Source organism: Mustela nigripes, chromosome 1 (genome assembly GCF_022355385.1).
Source record: "Mustela nigripes isolate SB6536 chromosome 1, MUSNIG.SB6536, whole genome shotgun sequence".
Taxonomy (NCBI): domain Eukaryota; kingdom Metazoa; phylum Chordata; class Mammalia; order Carnivora; family Mustelidae; genus Mustela; species Mustela nigripes.
In genome coordinates, this window is record NC_081557.1 from 234320679 (window position 1) to 234337813 (window position 17135).

General features: G+C 44.1%; 1 long non-coding RNA gene across 1 annotated transcript; it reads right to left on the bottom strand.

Moving 5' to 3' along the window:
* Positions 1–4393: 4393 nt before the first annotated feature.
* Positions 4394–11443, bottom strand: LOC132015489 (uncharacterized). Its single transcript, XR_009403705.1, has 3 exons — positions 11357–11443; positions 11167–11272; positions 4394–4926 (listed from the first exon to the last, which is right to left on the bottom strand). It is a non-coding gene; the product is annotated as an uncharacterized LOC132015489 (long non-coding RNA).
* Between the last annotated feature and the right edge of the window lie 5692 nt (positions 11444–17135).

A 17135-nucleotide genomic window follows, 5' to 3' on the forward strand; every position in this document is an offset into this window, starting at 1 on the left:
GCTGTTTCTGGGGATCTTCTTTGCCTAAAGCTTCAGCAAGATTGTTTTGGGGGGACTGAAAAAAGTGACCGATTCCTATGACAGAATATCTAATCTTCAGGAAAAATTCTCTGCAGATTTCTGAGTCACGCCCTACTAATAGGGACTGTTGAAAAACTGTCATTTCATTGATGATGCTTCCAGCAATCGCATGGGTAAGTTACGGTTTTGCCATAGTCTCACTTATGGATTCATGTACTTGCTTACTTTTTTTTTTTTTAATTAAGACCTCTGTTGAAAGTCGTTTAGGGTTCACAGCAAAATTGAGGGGAAGCAATGTCCCATACAGCCCCTGCCTCCACACAAGGTTCATCTCCCTATTATCAACAGCCCCCACCAACGGAGCCCCCACGCTGTTACAGTTGACGGGCCTACACCTGACACATCGCCTGTCAACAGTCCAAGTTCATCATTGGCGTTAGGATTCGTTCCCAGCGTTGTCATTCTCTGGGCTTGGACAACTGTAGAACGACATGTAACCGTCATCGTGGTATCACACAGAGTATTTTCACTGCTCTAAAGATCCCCTGTGCTCCAGCCATTCATCCCTCCCCACCCACCCCTGGCAACCATGGACCTTTCTACTCTTACAGTTTTCCCTTTCCTGGAGTGTCATATATGTAACATCATACAGCATGTCGCCTTTTCAGATTGGCTTCTCTCACAGAGGAATATGCATTTAGAGTTCCTCTTTGTCTTTTCATGGCTTGATAGCTCATTTCTTTTCAGTGCTGAATAATATTCCCTTTCTGAATATATCACAGTTCATTTATCCACTCACCTACCCAAGGACATCTTGGTTGCTTCCAAGTTTGGCCAATCGCGAATAACGCGTCTATAAATATTCATGTGCAGGTGTTTGTAGGGACATAAGTTTTCAACTCCTTTGGGAAAATACCAAGGAATGTGACTGCTGGATCACCCGGTAAGAGTACAGTTAATTTTATAAGAACCTTATTCTTGTTTGAACAAATATTTATTAAGTACACACTACATGCTAGGCATCATGGGAAGCTGGAAATACCTTGGAAAATACAGTGAAATTTACATTATACGGAAATAAAGTGACCCTGAAAAAAACTGTACAGTCAATTTCTGCCAAACAAGTAAAATTTTCCAATTTGTGGGGCGCCTGGGTGGCTCAGTGGGTTAAGCCGCTGCCTTCGCTCGGGTCATGATCTCAGGGTCCTGGGATCGAGTCCCGCATCGGGCTCCCTGCTCAGCAGGGAGCCTGCTTCCTCCTCTCTCTCTGCCTGCCTCTCTGCTTACTTGTGATCTCTCTCTGTCAAATAAATAAATAAAAAATCTTTAAAAAAAAAAAATTTCCAATTTGTGACTCCAGGGACATGCACTTACAAAGTGTTCTGATGTCGACAAAAACGACATAGCTCCTGGTGGAAATGTCCCTTATCCCTAAGAAGTGCTGTCCTCTGTCAGCCAGCAAGAGACAATGTTCAGCGTGCAAGAGGACAAAATTTGAAGCATTCTTAACATCCTGGTGCCTGGCCACTCGCCCTCCCCACCCATGCCCACAACCTGGAGGGGCCCGATCCCCTAAATCCACTGCTTTCCCTCCAGTGATTACCTACAGCTCTTGCTGGTTTAACACAGAATAAAAGAGCATCTCTTTCAAACTGGGAGGACATTTATGATGCTTTTAGCTCTTCAGCCCCTGGGAGTCACACTCCAACCCAGGTCTCCTGCCAGGGGGTATCCTGATGGCCATGTGGCACAGGGTGATCCTCTGGAGACCAGCCACAGAGAAGCTCTAACACAAATCATTTGTAGGACCTCCGGAATTCCAAAGTCAGGACTCCTCCCACAGTGCATGAAGCAGACTCATCCTCCTCTTCAAATCCTTAAAAGGTGTGCCTTCGGGTGGTGGGGAGACGTTCTTTACCAAGTAAAATAGGAAACCTAGAGACAGGCTTCTGTTCTTTTAATCCGGACTAGTAAGAAACAATTTGTTACACAAATTGTTAAGGGATATTGATTAGTTCTATAATGTCCCCTGATTGAGCCCCCCTTCGGATAAGCAAAATTTGGATTCTTCAATATGTTGTAAAATAACATTTAAAAAAAAAGAAAGTTCCCTGTACTTTTCCACTGACCTCCCATCAGCCCTGGAAGCATACTGTGACTGTCTGATCAGACATGTGGAGAGTTGCTAGAATGTACCAGGGGCTGTAGAGATCCAGAGCTCAATAAGTATTTAATAGTATTTAATTGTGATAAGTATTTAATTGTGATAGACATATTGATTGATGATTTGACTTACAAGCCTTGCCTTCCCTGAGATATCCTTTGGGCCGACTTCACAGCCTTTACAGTCTCTTACGATGCAGCCCCTCCTCAAGATACCCACTGTCCCTCTACCTCAGTTATCCGTGATCTTGCCAAGATTGGTCTGTTTTCTCCCGATTTAGGTAATGAAACAGTTAAAGGAGGAAAAGAAAAAAAAAAAAAGTCTTTTATTTTTTAAAATACAACAAAAGCAACAATAACAAAAGACTCCAGGAATAAGCAAGCCTTCAGCAAAACAGTCTGTTAACACTTGAAAAACAAACAAGCGGGGGGGTCTAGCTCTATTCCAGTCCCACCCCCAAATCACCACAGCCTACAACAGTCACTTAGAAGGACCACAGAATTACTGACGTTGAACCGCGCTCAGGCCTCTGGCTTCATCTCTCCCCTCTCCTGTAAACAACATCCTCTTTGAACCAGTGAGGTACCCTTGTGGGGTTACTTCTGACTCATGCGAGTGGGGAAAGTGCCCCCGGTTCAGCCCTCGTGGTGACCACAGGGGAATTATTGCTTCCTCCACAATGAGGTCCTGAGGAAGCTTCAAGAAATGTCACAGAAACCGTTGCTAGATACCTTGAGCAGAGTGGCTTCTGATGGCTCTGACGTGGCCAGGTTTGTTGGGTAAGACCCGTTTCCCTTTCATCAGCACGGTGAAGCCACACCAGCTGTGTGACTTAGATTCTAACCTCCTGTTGACCTTGACCGCACAGACCTCCCGCGCAGACCTCGGATTTCACGTGGACAAGCAGAGCTGGCCTTGGCTCCCACCCTCGGGAGTAAACTCTTATCATATGAGTGACCTGAGTATATGCATTTATTTTTAAATTTTTTGATATTCTTAAAATTCTTAAAGTTAAGAAAACTGGGAAAAAATTAAAGTATCTATTTTACATTTGGGGGGAAATATAAAATAATGAAATAGACCAACGGTTGGCAAAGGATAGACTGAAGGTGTTTCTATATGACCCACAAGCTACGAAAGGTTTTTACATTTTTAAATGATAGAGAAAAAATCAGAAGAAGAATGATGGTTTATAATACATGAAATTCGAATTTCAGTGTCAATATTCGAAGTTGTATTGGAACCTGACTGTCCTCATGGGTGTATGTGTTGTGTACATCTACTTTTGTACAATAATGGCAAGGTGGATATGGCCCACAATGCATAAAATACTTACTATCTGGCCCTTTACAGAAAAGTTTGCTAACTCTTAGAATAAAGAAGAAAAAAATATATATTCAAAGTTTCACTTTCCCAAAGCAACACGTTTTTCTAAATTTTTCCCTAATTTTATTTCTGTTGGGAGAGAAGGCCGTCCATTATTTTAATCTGTTTTCTTAAAATCATAATTTCCCTTAAGAAATATAATCTAATCGCTGTGGTAATGGAAAACGGCACAAAAGGATAAAGAAGGTAAACTTTACCAACAAAGTGTCTCAACATCCAGAGAAAACAAATGCTAACATTTAGTGTGTGTTTCTTCAATTTTTTAATATAAATGTTTACAGTTTTTATAAAAAAGCCTCGTGATATTTTGCATTTTACTTTCTTTCACTTCAGTTTAAATTATGAGCATTTCCTGCAAACTTTTCGGTATTAAAATCACTGAAAACGCAATGTTTCTCCCCATTCTTTGAATAAAGCCTTCTGAGCTATTTTAACACATCATAGAAAAAGCTCTTCTTTTTTCTAGAATAAGAAAGAAAATAGTTGCAGCCAATTTCTGTGAGTTTAGAAGAGCCATTTCGCAGTCCTTTCACATGACCCAGAATCTTTTACGTTCTGCTTAATGTTCCTTTGAAGAAATAAGATATTTTTCTTTAATAAGCAAACTTTCAAAAATACAGACTGCTCTTTTCTAGGCTTTTGCTTCTGAGTCTAACAGCAGAATCAGAGCTTTCCAATTGAGCTTCTATTGGTTTCTGTGTTGGGAAGTATAATATTGATCCATGTCTATAACACCTTCCATTATTAAATAAATAAATAAATATCTATGAACAAATTCTTATCTGAAACACAACTAGACTTGTAGGGTTATGCCAATTCCTTCCATGAGTGATTATTGAAAAGCATTACTAATTACTAGAGGGGTCATGTTATTTTATTATCAAAGAACATACATGGGAAATAAAAACTGTTTGGAAACCACACCTAGCAACAGGTTATGGTAATGCATGGCAATTATATTTAAGCCAAGTTATTTCCTTAGGTTTCGGTGGCAAAGAATCAACATAAAAAGATTAAAAGATTCAGAGGAGGAAATCTTTGCTGCCTTGTGCTGATTTTACTCGTATCACAGTGGAGATTCCCAAAACTGTTGCCAGAAAATAAATGACATTGAAAAGGAATGGTTTCAGTTCTACACGTGGCCCTTACTCCTCGCAGAAACCGAAGCTGACTTGGCTTGACATTGCAACGTCTATTATCCAGATGGAATCGAGAGACATTGAATCCATTTGGAAAACCCAAGTTTTTGCTGCCAGTGATGCACGTCGAGGGATAGGTCCTCTTTGTGGATAACCAGAGTGTGGAGTTGAATTCATTTTGGTTCCCTTTTGTGCAGAGGGCAACAAGTAAGTTTACTGTAGTGAGAACAAAATAGTGATTAGCTAGGATGGGTGAGCCTTAGTTCACGAAAACCCCCAAACCTTGGGCTGTTTATTGCAATCACAGTGATTGATGTACGCCCAAAGAAAGAAGGAAAGCAAAGCAAAAGTGGGAAAGGAAGGAAGGGTAGAAGGGAGGGGGGAAGAGAGGGAGGGAGGGCTCTAGAAGGAGGGAGGAAAGATGGAAGAGAGGAAAGAGAGAGGGAAGTAAGAAAAGCTACTGACTTATAGCATCTTTCATTAGCATCTTTGTGTCTTAAGAATGGAACCCTTCCAGCTGGGACATTCTCTGATGATTTACAGCCAAGAAGAAGAACTTGGAACCCCTGCGGATCTAAAAAAAAATATATGCATGTTTTTAACTGCCCCGGGCTCTCAGTCTTTGCTGCCAGATGTAGTGATGAAGTTAAGGAGATAATTCTTTCCATGAGGAGGAATGGGGCAAGGAAACAATGTCCTGAAAGCTGGTAAGAATTGCCAACAGAACTCTGAGGTCGAACGGTGCTAAGGGCGGGCTCAGGGAGCTCGACTACGAAAACAGACCGAGGATGCTGCAGCAGGAAGGTGGGAGCCCCGGGGGCTGTGGGAGGGCTGGGCTGCAACAAGTGATTGACCACAGGTGACAGTGGTCACCTGAAAACAAGAGTGCCTTTCAGGCCACAGGTATGGAGGGCCGGTATTTTATAAGCCACACCACTAATTACCCCTCAGAGATGTTCAGGTAGCTTCTCTTAACTCCAGATATTTTATAGGGTCCTTTTAAAACGGGTCAGCCACATCCTAGAGCAAACGCATTCCCCAACAAGGTTCTAAGCCATACTTCGGGAAGGAAGAAGTTTCTCCCTCTTGTCTGATGCAGCACCTGCATTCTCACCCAGCCTCGAAAAACAAAGCCAGAAAGAGGCAAACTGAGCAATGGTGAAAATTAGTTTCTAATCATAATTCATTTCTAACTTCCAGCTAAATGTGGGCTGGACGGGGGCCAGGCTGTGGAGAATGGAAGCAGGAGCTCTGCGTGGGGAATTGGCATACTTCGGCTTGAAACTGGCTTGCTGAGTTTTGGAGATGAAAGATAAGCTTTGGGCATGACTGGGCAGCGGAAGATGGGGCCACACTCGGCTCCTCTCCCCCCATCTCCCACCCCCGATCCTTGTTCCACAGGCTAGTGAATGGGGAAAGAAATCAGAGCCACCGCCAACTCCTTTCCTCCTAGGAATAATGTGGAACGTACTTTTTGTTTTCATTGTTGGCGTGTAACTTTTTTGGTCACTAAACCCTAACCAGAAAGGTTTTTAAAGGATACATACATGAGCTTACATTGAAAAAGGAGTGGGAAAATCTGGATCCTGGCAAGGGTGGGACCCAAAGTGCTCCCAGCCTCAGCAAACCAATCATAATTATAGCTATCTTCATTGAGTGCTGAAGCACATTCCTCTTTAATCATCACTTCCACTCTACAAAGCAGACTTTTATGATTCCCATTTTACAGATGCAGAAACTGAGACACAGAAGTTCATTAACTAGCTTGAAGTCACACAGCTGGCCCCATAGTGACCAGGACCTCTGATTTTCGGGGCATAGTTCCTTTTAGAGTAAAGACTTCATTTCTCAGCCTGGGTACAGACCTGAGATTAAGATCTGGCCAAGGGGGCATGAAGGGAAATGGAACAGTATGGGGAACTTCCTGAAATTGCCTTTAAAGGGGAGGAGCTTCCTCACCCATCCCCTCTTCTCCCATGCTGCTACTTGAGACAGGTGAGGAAGCCATGAGACATCTTGTACCTTTCATTGAAGACATCATTGTGTGGATGGTGGAACAGCCAAATTGGAGTGGTTCCCTACAGTGTCCTAGCGTACCCTCCCTCTATGCCATTCCTAGGCTACCCACCTCAGGCTATTAAATGAGGAAGAAAAGACCTCTTTCTTGTAGAAACCCTTATTATTGTATCTGTCTTGTACATAGCCAACCTATTCCCTCATTTACTTCCTAGCTGAGCTGGAATTTGAATCCAGTTCTGTCTGATTATAAATCCGGGCTCTAATCTACCACACCCTTCTAATTCTAGGCGGTACCATCTGAAGAACAGTCTGAATTCTTCATGGAAGAAGTACTTGCTAATTCCTTCTTGGAAACACAAGACCACTCTTCAACTGTTGATTCTAAAGGGTAATGGCGTCCCATTTAAGAGCCTCTCAGTACGAAGCTTCTATAAAATAAAATTTGCACAATATTCTGAGGTATCAGGAGGGCTGGTGGTCCTTACGTTCATGGTTTCCATTAAACAAAGGACCAAAATAAAGACCTTCTCTCTTCTTGGTCTGGTAGGGTTGAAAGTAGGCAGAAAAGTCTTCTCAGATGTACTTGAGGTTAGTTTTCAGAGCTTGCTCTCTTTCTGCATGTTTTCACCCTTCGGAGCGGTGATTTCTCCCCTAGTCCTGGTGCCTCGGGCCCCTTTCCGCTGGCTCACCCTCTGCCAAAGTAGGGAAGGATTCAGTATCCGGACTCCATCATTGTCTGTGATACCCTAGCCTCCTTTGCCTTGTGTCCACTTCTTCTAGCCCAGCAGTGCTGGGGAGGGATGTCCTCATCCTGGGAGGTGCCCAGGGCAGAAGCTCCAATTATTGTCCTGTCCTGAGGTGCACAGTTCAAGTTCAGGCCCCGCCACTTAATTAGCAATGGTTCCTAGCTGTATGAGCACAGCCAAGTCCCTATCCTCTAATAGGAATAAATAACAGCGTTTGCAGGGCTGTTGGGTGAACTGAGCAAGATGATACCTGTGGGTGAACTGGGCTCGTCATAGATGCTCAATAAATGATCATTCTCTGAACTTCGTTGGATCTCCCTTGTTTTCTTGCCTTTGTCTTCTGGACACAATAAATGACCGTCTCCACACTCCAAGTCGCAATTGCTCGTATTCCACCATTCTCGACCACCTAGACAGTTTTTAGATGATGCTTTCTGTCCTATAATTGTATCTTATATTTTAAGGATTGCATCGCATTGGTATTCATAGGCTGGAGGGGTTAGGGGAGAGGGTGCTAACTGGAATCCAGATAGGACTGTGATGCCACTCCAGGAGAGGCTGTCTCACAAAAAGCTGTGGCCTTTCCTAGAGGAACTGAGCCGCTGCCTCCCCATGGCCCGGTGGCAGGGCAGCCAGGGGCATAAATACCCCCACCTCTCTCTCCTGCTGTCTCTGACCTCAAAGGCTGCTTCCTGTTGGCCGATCCAAGCAGAAGCTAGAGAGCAAGAGGTGCCCACGGAAGGATCCACACGGCTGGTCTCCCAGGACCAGCAGAAGGTGACGGAGGGCAGACCGTGGGCCTGGGCAAACAAAAGGCATCCGGCAGAGTCATCTAGTGCACAGATCATACCTTTTCACACCTGGCGGGACCGGGCAGACTCCACACAATCTAACACATTAATATGTCTATAGTAAAACATAGGAACATTGGCACTGCATGGAATAAATGAAGAGGAAACCACTCCTTATTAGGTCAGGTACTATTCCCAGATCCACAGAGGTAGAGTACTGGGGAAGGGAAGGTTTTTTGGTAAGTGTTTCCCGAGTTTCTCCCTCCTCCTTGCACTCCATGGGCAAGAGCCCCTCAGCTTTGTGGGTTCCCTCAGCTTCTCCCGGTTCTGCCAGCGACCACCATTCACTTTTGGGTGGCCCTGTCTAGAACTCCTGAGAATGCTCTGGACAAAAGTCCCAGCAGAGAGGATAGAGAAATCGAGGCCAATCCTTGAGCCACTGGCACTCGCCAAGGAGACCATGGGAAACCAGAGCCTCCAGACTTGTAGCTCAGGATGTTTGTCCCTTCAGAAGAGTGTTCTAGGGTCTTCTGTCTCATGCGGCTATCTGGTGCAGATAGGACAGTAGACACTCAATAAATATTGATTGAATAAGCAGATATATAATAAGTTGTATTCTTTTCCTACATCGATCATCTCCTGTGATCACAGCTTAGAAATAAATAGTATAATTCAGATTTTAGACTACAAAAGCATAGGTAACTCAGATATCCTCAACTTCACCAGTCTTTAATGCTCCTATGGTAGTCTGAATCACCATCTTCCTTAACCGTGGAGCTCAGATTCTCTTCGCCATGCTTCAGTCTTGCCTGCTTATTTCTGGGAATCCCTGGGAGTCCATATTCCACAAGCTAGTCCTGGATGGTGGATGTCCCTTTGATTGGCAACACCCTTGTCTGCCCCAACATGGTTATCTTAAGAGGAGGCATGATATTAAGAGTGTAGAATTTGGCATCAGTCTGGCTTGAACTTCGGCTCTACCGTGTACTGCCAGTCAATCTCTTTAATATCCTTGTGCCTCAGTCGCCTCATCTGGGCAACGCGGATATCACATCACAGGGCCATTTAAGGATTTAAAGTATTAACGTATATAAGGCACTTAGAAGGGTGCCTGGTGCATGGTGAGTTCTACATAAGTGCTAGACATCATTATCGTTGGTATCTGGGCCTGCCGAACAGGACCACAAAGTAGCATCCTCCAGACTGATCTGTACCAAAGACAGATTGCAGGCTCCTTCCAACAGAGGTAAAGTGCTTTTAATCCTCAAATGACAGTTTTCCAAGTTGTAAGATCAAGGTCTAGTCCTCTTCAGGCACCCCATTATATCATAGGAACAAGAAAACCATTCAAAAGATTTACTTATTTTAGTGACTAATTGACATGTACAGAATTTTAAAAGAACAAAACAAAGAGCATGCCACCCTTGATCTCAGGGTCATGAGTTCAAGCCCCATGCTGGGTGTAGAGATTACTAAAAATAAATAGATAAATAAATACGCCTGAGGGCGCCTGGGTGGCTCAGAGGATTAGAGCCTCTGCCTTCAGCTCAGGTCATGATCCCAGGGTCCTGGGATCGAGCCCCACATCGGGCTCTCTCCTTGGCGGGGAGCCTGCTTCCTCCTCTCTCTCTCTACCTTCCTCTCTGCCTACTTGTGATCTCTCTGTGTCAAATAAATAAATAAAATCTTAAAAAAAAAAAAAAAAAAAAGAAAGAAAAGAAAAGAAAAAGAACAAAAAGAAACTGACCACCCAGTGATACCCCTGTTCTCAATGTATCTACCAACGGCATGTTCCTCAATCCAAGCGAAAGCCTGGTAATGTTGAGCAAATCACAATTTGAGCCCATGTAGAAATTTAGGTCTTTACTCCATGGCTTTTATTTAGCTAATGACTGCTCTCCTTCTGGGCAATGGGAAGAACATTAAAATAGCATTTGTTGATTGTAACATAGCTTACCAATATTTGTTCTTTTCTTCCCAAGTCAAATCTGTATCTAGGACACTTACTTATTAATAGCTTTCAGAAAACAGCGCCCTACCTGATCAGCAAACTATTATTGCACACAGACATGGCAATAGGCATAATCCCTTATCATGGTGACCATGGACTTGCATTGGGCAATACTGAAACGCACACTCTTGTAATCTCCACCCACCTGGAAGCAGATGGTCAGCACACCACTGCATTTGGGCCTAGTGTGCCCAAATAAAAAAATGTGTTGAAAAAAAAGAACTCTGAGGACTAAGACTAACAAACTGTAGAAAATCAGTTTTTCTTTTTTTCAATCCCCTTGGGTATTTGGATCGAGAATCATGTGTTAAACTGTGTCTGGCTCTCATCCCATTTCATTCAAAGGAGGTGAGATGAAATTCAATGACCACATATTCTCCCCTAGCTACTGTTTTAGCCTCTCAAGCAGCAAGTCACTGCCAGCATTATTTACGCCTCCAGAATCTTCAAACGTCCCTGTCATTCTCTCTACCAATGGAACAGGTTCCTAAGCTTGTGGCAATCAATTGTGTAACATGCCTTTGTGGGAAGCCAGGCCAAAAAATGAGATCTCAGTGGAAGGTGTCACATGGAGACCCTCCCATCAAGGCCGACTCACTCCATCAGCACATGGGAATGTCTCCCCACCAGGCCTCCCAGAACCTTGAGCCGCTCGAAGCTCAACATGGAGACTCCCAAGTTCATACAGTCACTAAAGATTTCACATTTAGTCAATTCCCCTTTGCTCTCAAAACCATATCTCCTTTCTGTACTTTTTTTCTTCTTTTACTCAAATCAGGAAGTATTCACTTTTCACCAGAACTTCCCCCAACAGTTCACTCATGAGGAGGATGGGGTAGTAAGGTAAAAATTGAAAGTGGGGAGGGGGAAAAGTTGTTTGTAAGCTTACCTCTAGGAAGGCTCTATCTATAAATGTTGTCTCTTTAACTCCCAAATTCCCAAATCTCTGAATAATGTCTCTCTCCTCTCTTCTTTGCTCTTCATGAGTTTGATACCTGTAAAACAAAGTAATTAGGAAAACCACCAAAACAAGGCAGTAGCTGTCAAAGAGCCAAATTGGCTTGATCTTCCAAGCAGACCTGAGATAAAAGGGTAGTTCCGGTTCTCTTACTAAGATTAGGAGCTGAGGTGTCAAGGGTGGCGGCAGTGATGTTCCCTCTGAAAGTATTTCAGCTCTTCTGTGGACCACCTTGCCTTCAAATGCAAATTTAAACGGTCTTCATTAGGAAGCATTAGTTCCCTTTTTAACCTCAAGCATCAGTGCTATTTGTTATAGGCAATTGCTATAATTGGACTCCGGGCTGCCAATACCCCACCAAAGTTGTCTCATGGGTGTGGTCATAGGAGTATCAGCCTTCTGAAATTCCCACTGGTAAGGTACTTTCCTCGAATGAAGACAGGTTTTTCTTTTAATATGCAAAGATATATGTCAGAGGGCTTCATTAACCCTGCTGCTCAACCTCTGACCACCTCCCTTCAGTTCCTTTTACTAGAACTGAAATGAAGACACTGGAAGATTCTTTCTGCAATTCCCGTGTCCCAGTCAGGTGTCCTCCCCACTGACACCCACAGTGGACACCTCACCGATCTCCCAGCACTCAGGTCTCACTTTCTAGAGTCATTGTTCAGAATCAAAGATGTGATCACATCACAGCAAGAAAGGTCCATGCTCCACATCTTTGCAGTCAAGGCCTCTGTAATCCGCCTCCTATCTCTGAAGACTCTTCCCTTGCTATGGGTACCCTACACTGGGGTTACAGAAGACTATTCAGCATCAGTCATTTTGCTCCCATTTCTTCATGTGGTTTCTTTTGCCCAGAATTCCCTTTCCTACAATTCTAACACTCTAGTCCATCTTCTACCTTCAAAATTCAAGTTGTTTTTTAAGACTGAGTCAAAATGCCGATTCCTGTGTCACCTTCCAAAACCCCCATTTCTTCCCTCCCCCAACATCCACTGATGCATATATTTTTCTAGATATCTAATAAAAAGTGGATTAAACCAGTGGTTCTCAGCTGGACAAACCTCCACTCCCTACAAACCACTCCCCCAGCAAGGGATGTTTGTCAGGCAATGTCTGGAGACACTTTTGGTTGTCACAGTAGGGGACTGGGAGCTGTTGACATCTAATGGGAAGAAACCAGGGATGCTGCCCAACCTCTTAGAATGCACTGGACAGCTCCTTCCCTCCTTCCAACAAAGAGTCATCAGACCCCCAAATGTCAACAGTATCAAGGTTGAAAAACCTTCGGTTAAGCAAAGGCATTTATAACCACTCTACCTCTAAGTCCCATTAAATTGACAGTATTTTAAAAGATCAAAACGGAAAAAGACAAAAGTAGAGGAGACAAGACAAAAGTGGGCCAAATGTTTGCCTGTAGAAAGCTGATAGTGAAGTGGTGATTTCCTTAAAGGAACTATTTAAGCTAAATCACTTTGCTCCTCATTTGCTCATGTGCTTTCTTTGACCTAGAATTTTCTTCCCTATATTCTTATATTCTGGCCAATCTTACAACAGTCAAAATCCAACTGACTCTTGCTCAAACAAAACAAAACAATCCAACCCAACTGACCTTTCAAGACCTGATCAAAGTGCCCATTCCTTTGTGAGCCCTCCAAAGCTCCCTTTTGTTCCCCATCTCCATCATCCATTGATGAATTGATTTTTTTCTAAACATTCAAATTAAAAAAAAAAAAAAAAGATGAAGAAGGTGAAGAACATAAAAAAGTGAGGAAAGCTGAGTCTAACTCTGTTGAGTCAGAGGATGGTAATTGAAAAAGCAACCCATTTGTAACATAACACCCTGGAAAGACTCAGGAACTAGAAGTCCCAGTTCACCATCATCCAGTGACAGGTAGGCTGGATATATCAGAATTCATCCAAAACCTTAACATAGAGTAATCAGATACCCAGTTTCCTACTTTCCCCTAGAAGAACTAGGCAGCTTCCCTTTGCCCCTGGGTTTATTCTCCAGGGAAACCAAATGGGAAATTTGTATTGAAGTCAAAGGAGGGCAAGTAGATAGCTCCTTGCTGAAGTCAAGGGGGTTAAGTGCATACTGAACAGTAAGACCGATAACCGCCTTTCTTCTCTTGACTCCCAGAGAAATAGAACTTCCAGTAGAAAAGACTTAGAAATACACAAATTAATGAATACCTCCATTCGGGTCCTACCCAGTCACTTTTTGTAAAGCCTACCAATCAACAAATCCTGTGTAGATACACAAAACTTTCACCAGCTTTTTAGTGCCTTACTCTTTTTTTTTAAAAAAAGATTTAATTTCTATTTTGTTTATCTATTTATTTATTTATTTATTTATGTAATCTCCATACCCAACATGGGGATTGAACTCACGATCTTTAGACCAAGAGTCCCACACTCCACTGACTTGAGCCAGCCAGTCGGGTGCCCCTTAGTGTGTCACTCTTAACTATAAATGGACAACCAAGGATCATTAGACATTTGAGGAAAACTAATATGAAGGATGGAGACCAAAATCCAACCAAACAATCAAACAAATGGGAAAGGAGCTCAGAGGAAACAGAGACCGTGTGGGTAGAGGGAGCAAAAGACGACTTGAGAATATCACTAACAAGAATACAGAAGATTTGAGCAGCACTACCCATCAATTTGGCTTCAACAACTGCAGAATTCACATGTGAAAAGGGTTCAGAGAAAGTATTGGGGAGTTAAGGGTGGGGACAGCAATCAGATGATGGCTGAAGAGGGAACTCATTGGCTAGAGGTGGGGAAAACCAAAATGATCAATAGAGTTTTGTTGTTTGCTCCAAGTAAACACTTTTGGGGGTGGAGGGGCTATACCATGAGGTTAACTCTGTTCTCTTTCTCCTCATGATATTCCCAGTATATAATCTACATTACTCTATATGCTTTATATATATTCTATATTTCATTTTAGAAATAAAAAAATGTGTTGTCAAAATATGTGGTTGGCTTGGGGTGAAACCAGGGCTTCCTGTGAGAAGTCAGCCATACTTGGGCTATCATTCCCCAAGTCCCACCCAGGATTTTCAAGGCAGAGGAAACAGCTTCAGCTCAGATTGAGCCATTCTTTCAGAAGAGAGCCGGGGGGCACCCTCAACCTGACTGCCAGAGAGAGAGAGGAGGCTGAATGGGCACCATCACAAATTTCTTCAGATCTACCATGCCGGCAGAGGGGAGCTATGGAGTGACCCGGGCTTGGGTGTGGCTGCCTTTGAATGTCATCCCCAAGTGCGAGTGTGTGTGACGTTAGGAGCAACTTTCTCTAAGAAATTCCCTCCTAAAATCCAGGTGGGAGGCTGATGTGTGAGCGAGCAGGCCTCAATGGATACATCTAAGTCTTTGGGAAGTCAGATTCTGTCCTGGGAGGGGAAAGGAGACACCACCACAGAGAGGAATCCCACTCCCTAGCTCTAGGCTCACATGCTGCTGTGGGTTTACCAGAGGCAGAAGTCCCTCTGTTGTGTGGACTGTCCAGCAAGCGCTTCCCAAAGCTAAGACCCGAGACAAGAATATAAGGCAAGGACTGCAAAGGAGATCTGTGGGCTGACTATGTAGCCACAGCAGTGAGGCAGAGCTGGCCAACCCCAGCGGGTGGAGAAGCAACAAATCAGTGGAAAGTGAGCAAGGGTCCAGGATTTGAGACTATAGGCGGCCTCAAAGCCACAGATGTCTCCCTGGGATAGAATGCCTGCTAGCCCTCAGACAAGCATGCCATGGCGTGGTGAGACGCTGGGCTCCACATGGCAAGTTTCGGAGCATGTGTCCCCAGAAAATCCAAAGACCCCTCTGGGACAGACTCGAAGACCCTGCAGTTACGAACAAATAAAAAACTTCGATTTCACCAGGAAATAGAGAGATGTTCCCCGATAGCAAAGTTAAATCAAGAGAAGGAAGTGGAGGTAGTGGAGGGGGGTGCTCTCAGGGGACAGGACTGAGCAATGTGGTTCCGAGGCATAGGGAGGGTTTAAGGACTGGAGGTAATGAGGTGAGCCTCAGTCCTCTGAGATTCTGACACTTGGAGTGAAGTCCCCATAGGCAGCCCTGCTTCTCTTACCACCCCCACCGTTGCACACCACAATGGTTTCCTCCCTGGCCCTCTCGCCCAGCATGCCGGCTTGCTCCCACCTGAGCATTTTTACACTTGCTCTTCCCTCCTCAGATTCACCGCCAACATCCCCTCTCCTCCACATGGACTCTTCTTGGGATCCTGCTTCCTTCCTTCTGTTATTAGAGTCCAGGATGGTGGCTGCCCTTCCTATATAACCACCTCTTCAGCCCAGCCTAGCGAGGCAGGAACCCCTTTACATGCGCCGCACACTAAAACTATGTCTTGGGTCTTGTTTTCTCTTCCCATACTTCTTACAGGAGAAAAGTCTGATAGGTGAGTTAAAGGTGGCATAGATTTGCCCAGTAGAAGATTAAAACATACAGAAAAGGAAGCTAGTTTCCTTACCAGCAAAATATGCTCTGAGGAGAGGTGAACTTTGGTTGATCAAGGCTTTGGCAAACCAATGGAGAGGCTGAGTCCCCAGGGGCCAACCATTGGAGGTTACCTTACACTGTGTAAATGACAGGGAGATCTGAGGGTCTGCTTGAGATGGAGGTTGAGAGGAAGACCCAGGATGAGGAGGACTAAGGAGATAGTATCTTAACAGGTTATGGATGAAGTTGCTTACTGTTTGATGTGTGATGAGACCCTCCTCCCCCGCCTCCTCCTCTTCCAATCCTCAGTGAATCTAGATGGTTTGCTTCCATTGACGAGAGACTGGAATGCTGAGCCCTCCTTCCAGGATCCCCCAGGAAGAGCCCCACACACGGCTTACACAGGTCACTGGGTCTGCCCTGGGGCAGGAAGTTCATTTTCTTCTCCCTTCACCTTCACGGGGACTTTCCTCTGTGTATCTGTCCTAATCTCCTTGTTTTATAAGAATAACAGCTATCTTGGATTAGGGCCCATCCCAATGACTTCATATAACCTTAGTTGCCTCTTCAAAGACCCTCTTTCCAAATATAATCAAATTTTCAACACACAAATTTGATGGAGACACAGTTTAGCCCATAATACCCTCCGGGCAGAGCAACTTCTTTCTGCCTGCATTACCGAGAGGCCACTTATTGTTCTCTCGATCTTAACATGGCATTTGTTCCTTCCCTCTATTCTTTCCAGAGATTTCCCCCTGTATTCCTCCCTTTCTGTAAAAGCTCATCCTTCTAAATTCCCTGTGAATTTCTTTTCACAAACAGACCTTCTGAGAAATATGTGCCACAGGCAGTTCTGTTTTGTTTTTTAATTTGATTTAACCCTCTAGAAAAAAGCCAGGAAACCTGAAACTCATCCATCTTGAGAAACAAGTGCTATCTTTCTGGTCCCCCTACAGACAATCTAATCCCTGTGACTCTCTTTCAGCCTTTGCCCCACCGCCAACCTCAGCCTGTCTGCAAGAGCTTCAAGCTTATCTGAGAATGCGGTTCGAGCATCGCACCATGGTTCCAGCATGTTGCATAAGAGGGATGGAGATGAGACAGCAATTGGTAGGGTCGGGGGGCAGCCTCAGGAAGGAACTAGCGCAGGTGAAGCAATTCTAGATCTAAGATAGTGAGAGTCCCTTAATGAAGGAAAGGTCCTTGACACGCTTTCTGGAATCATCACCTCAATTGTGAGGACTTCCACCTATCTCCTTACAAGAAACCTACACTCTAACCACAGGTAGATACGGCTCCCCAAACTCACTGTGCTTTCCTGATTCTTTGCCTCAGCTAAAATCCTTCCTTCTGTCTGGACTACGCTCCCTGCCCCAAACTCATGGAACATCCATCCATTCACGAGCAGAAAATTCCAATGTTGCAAGAGA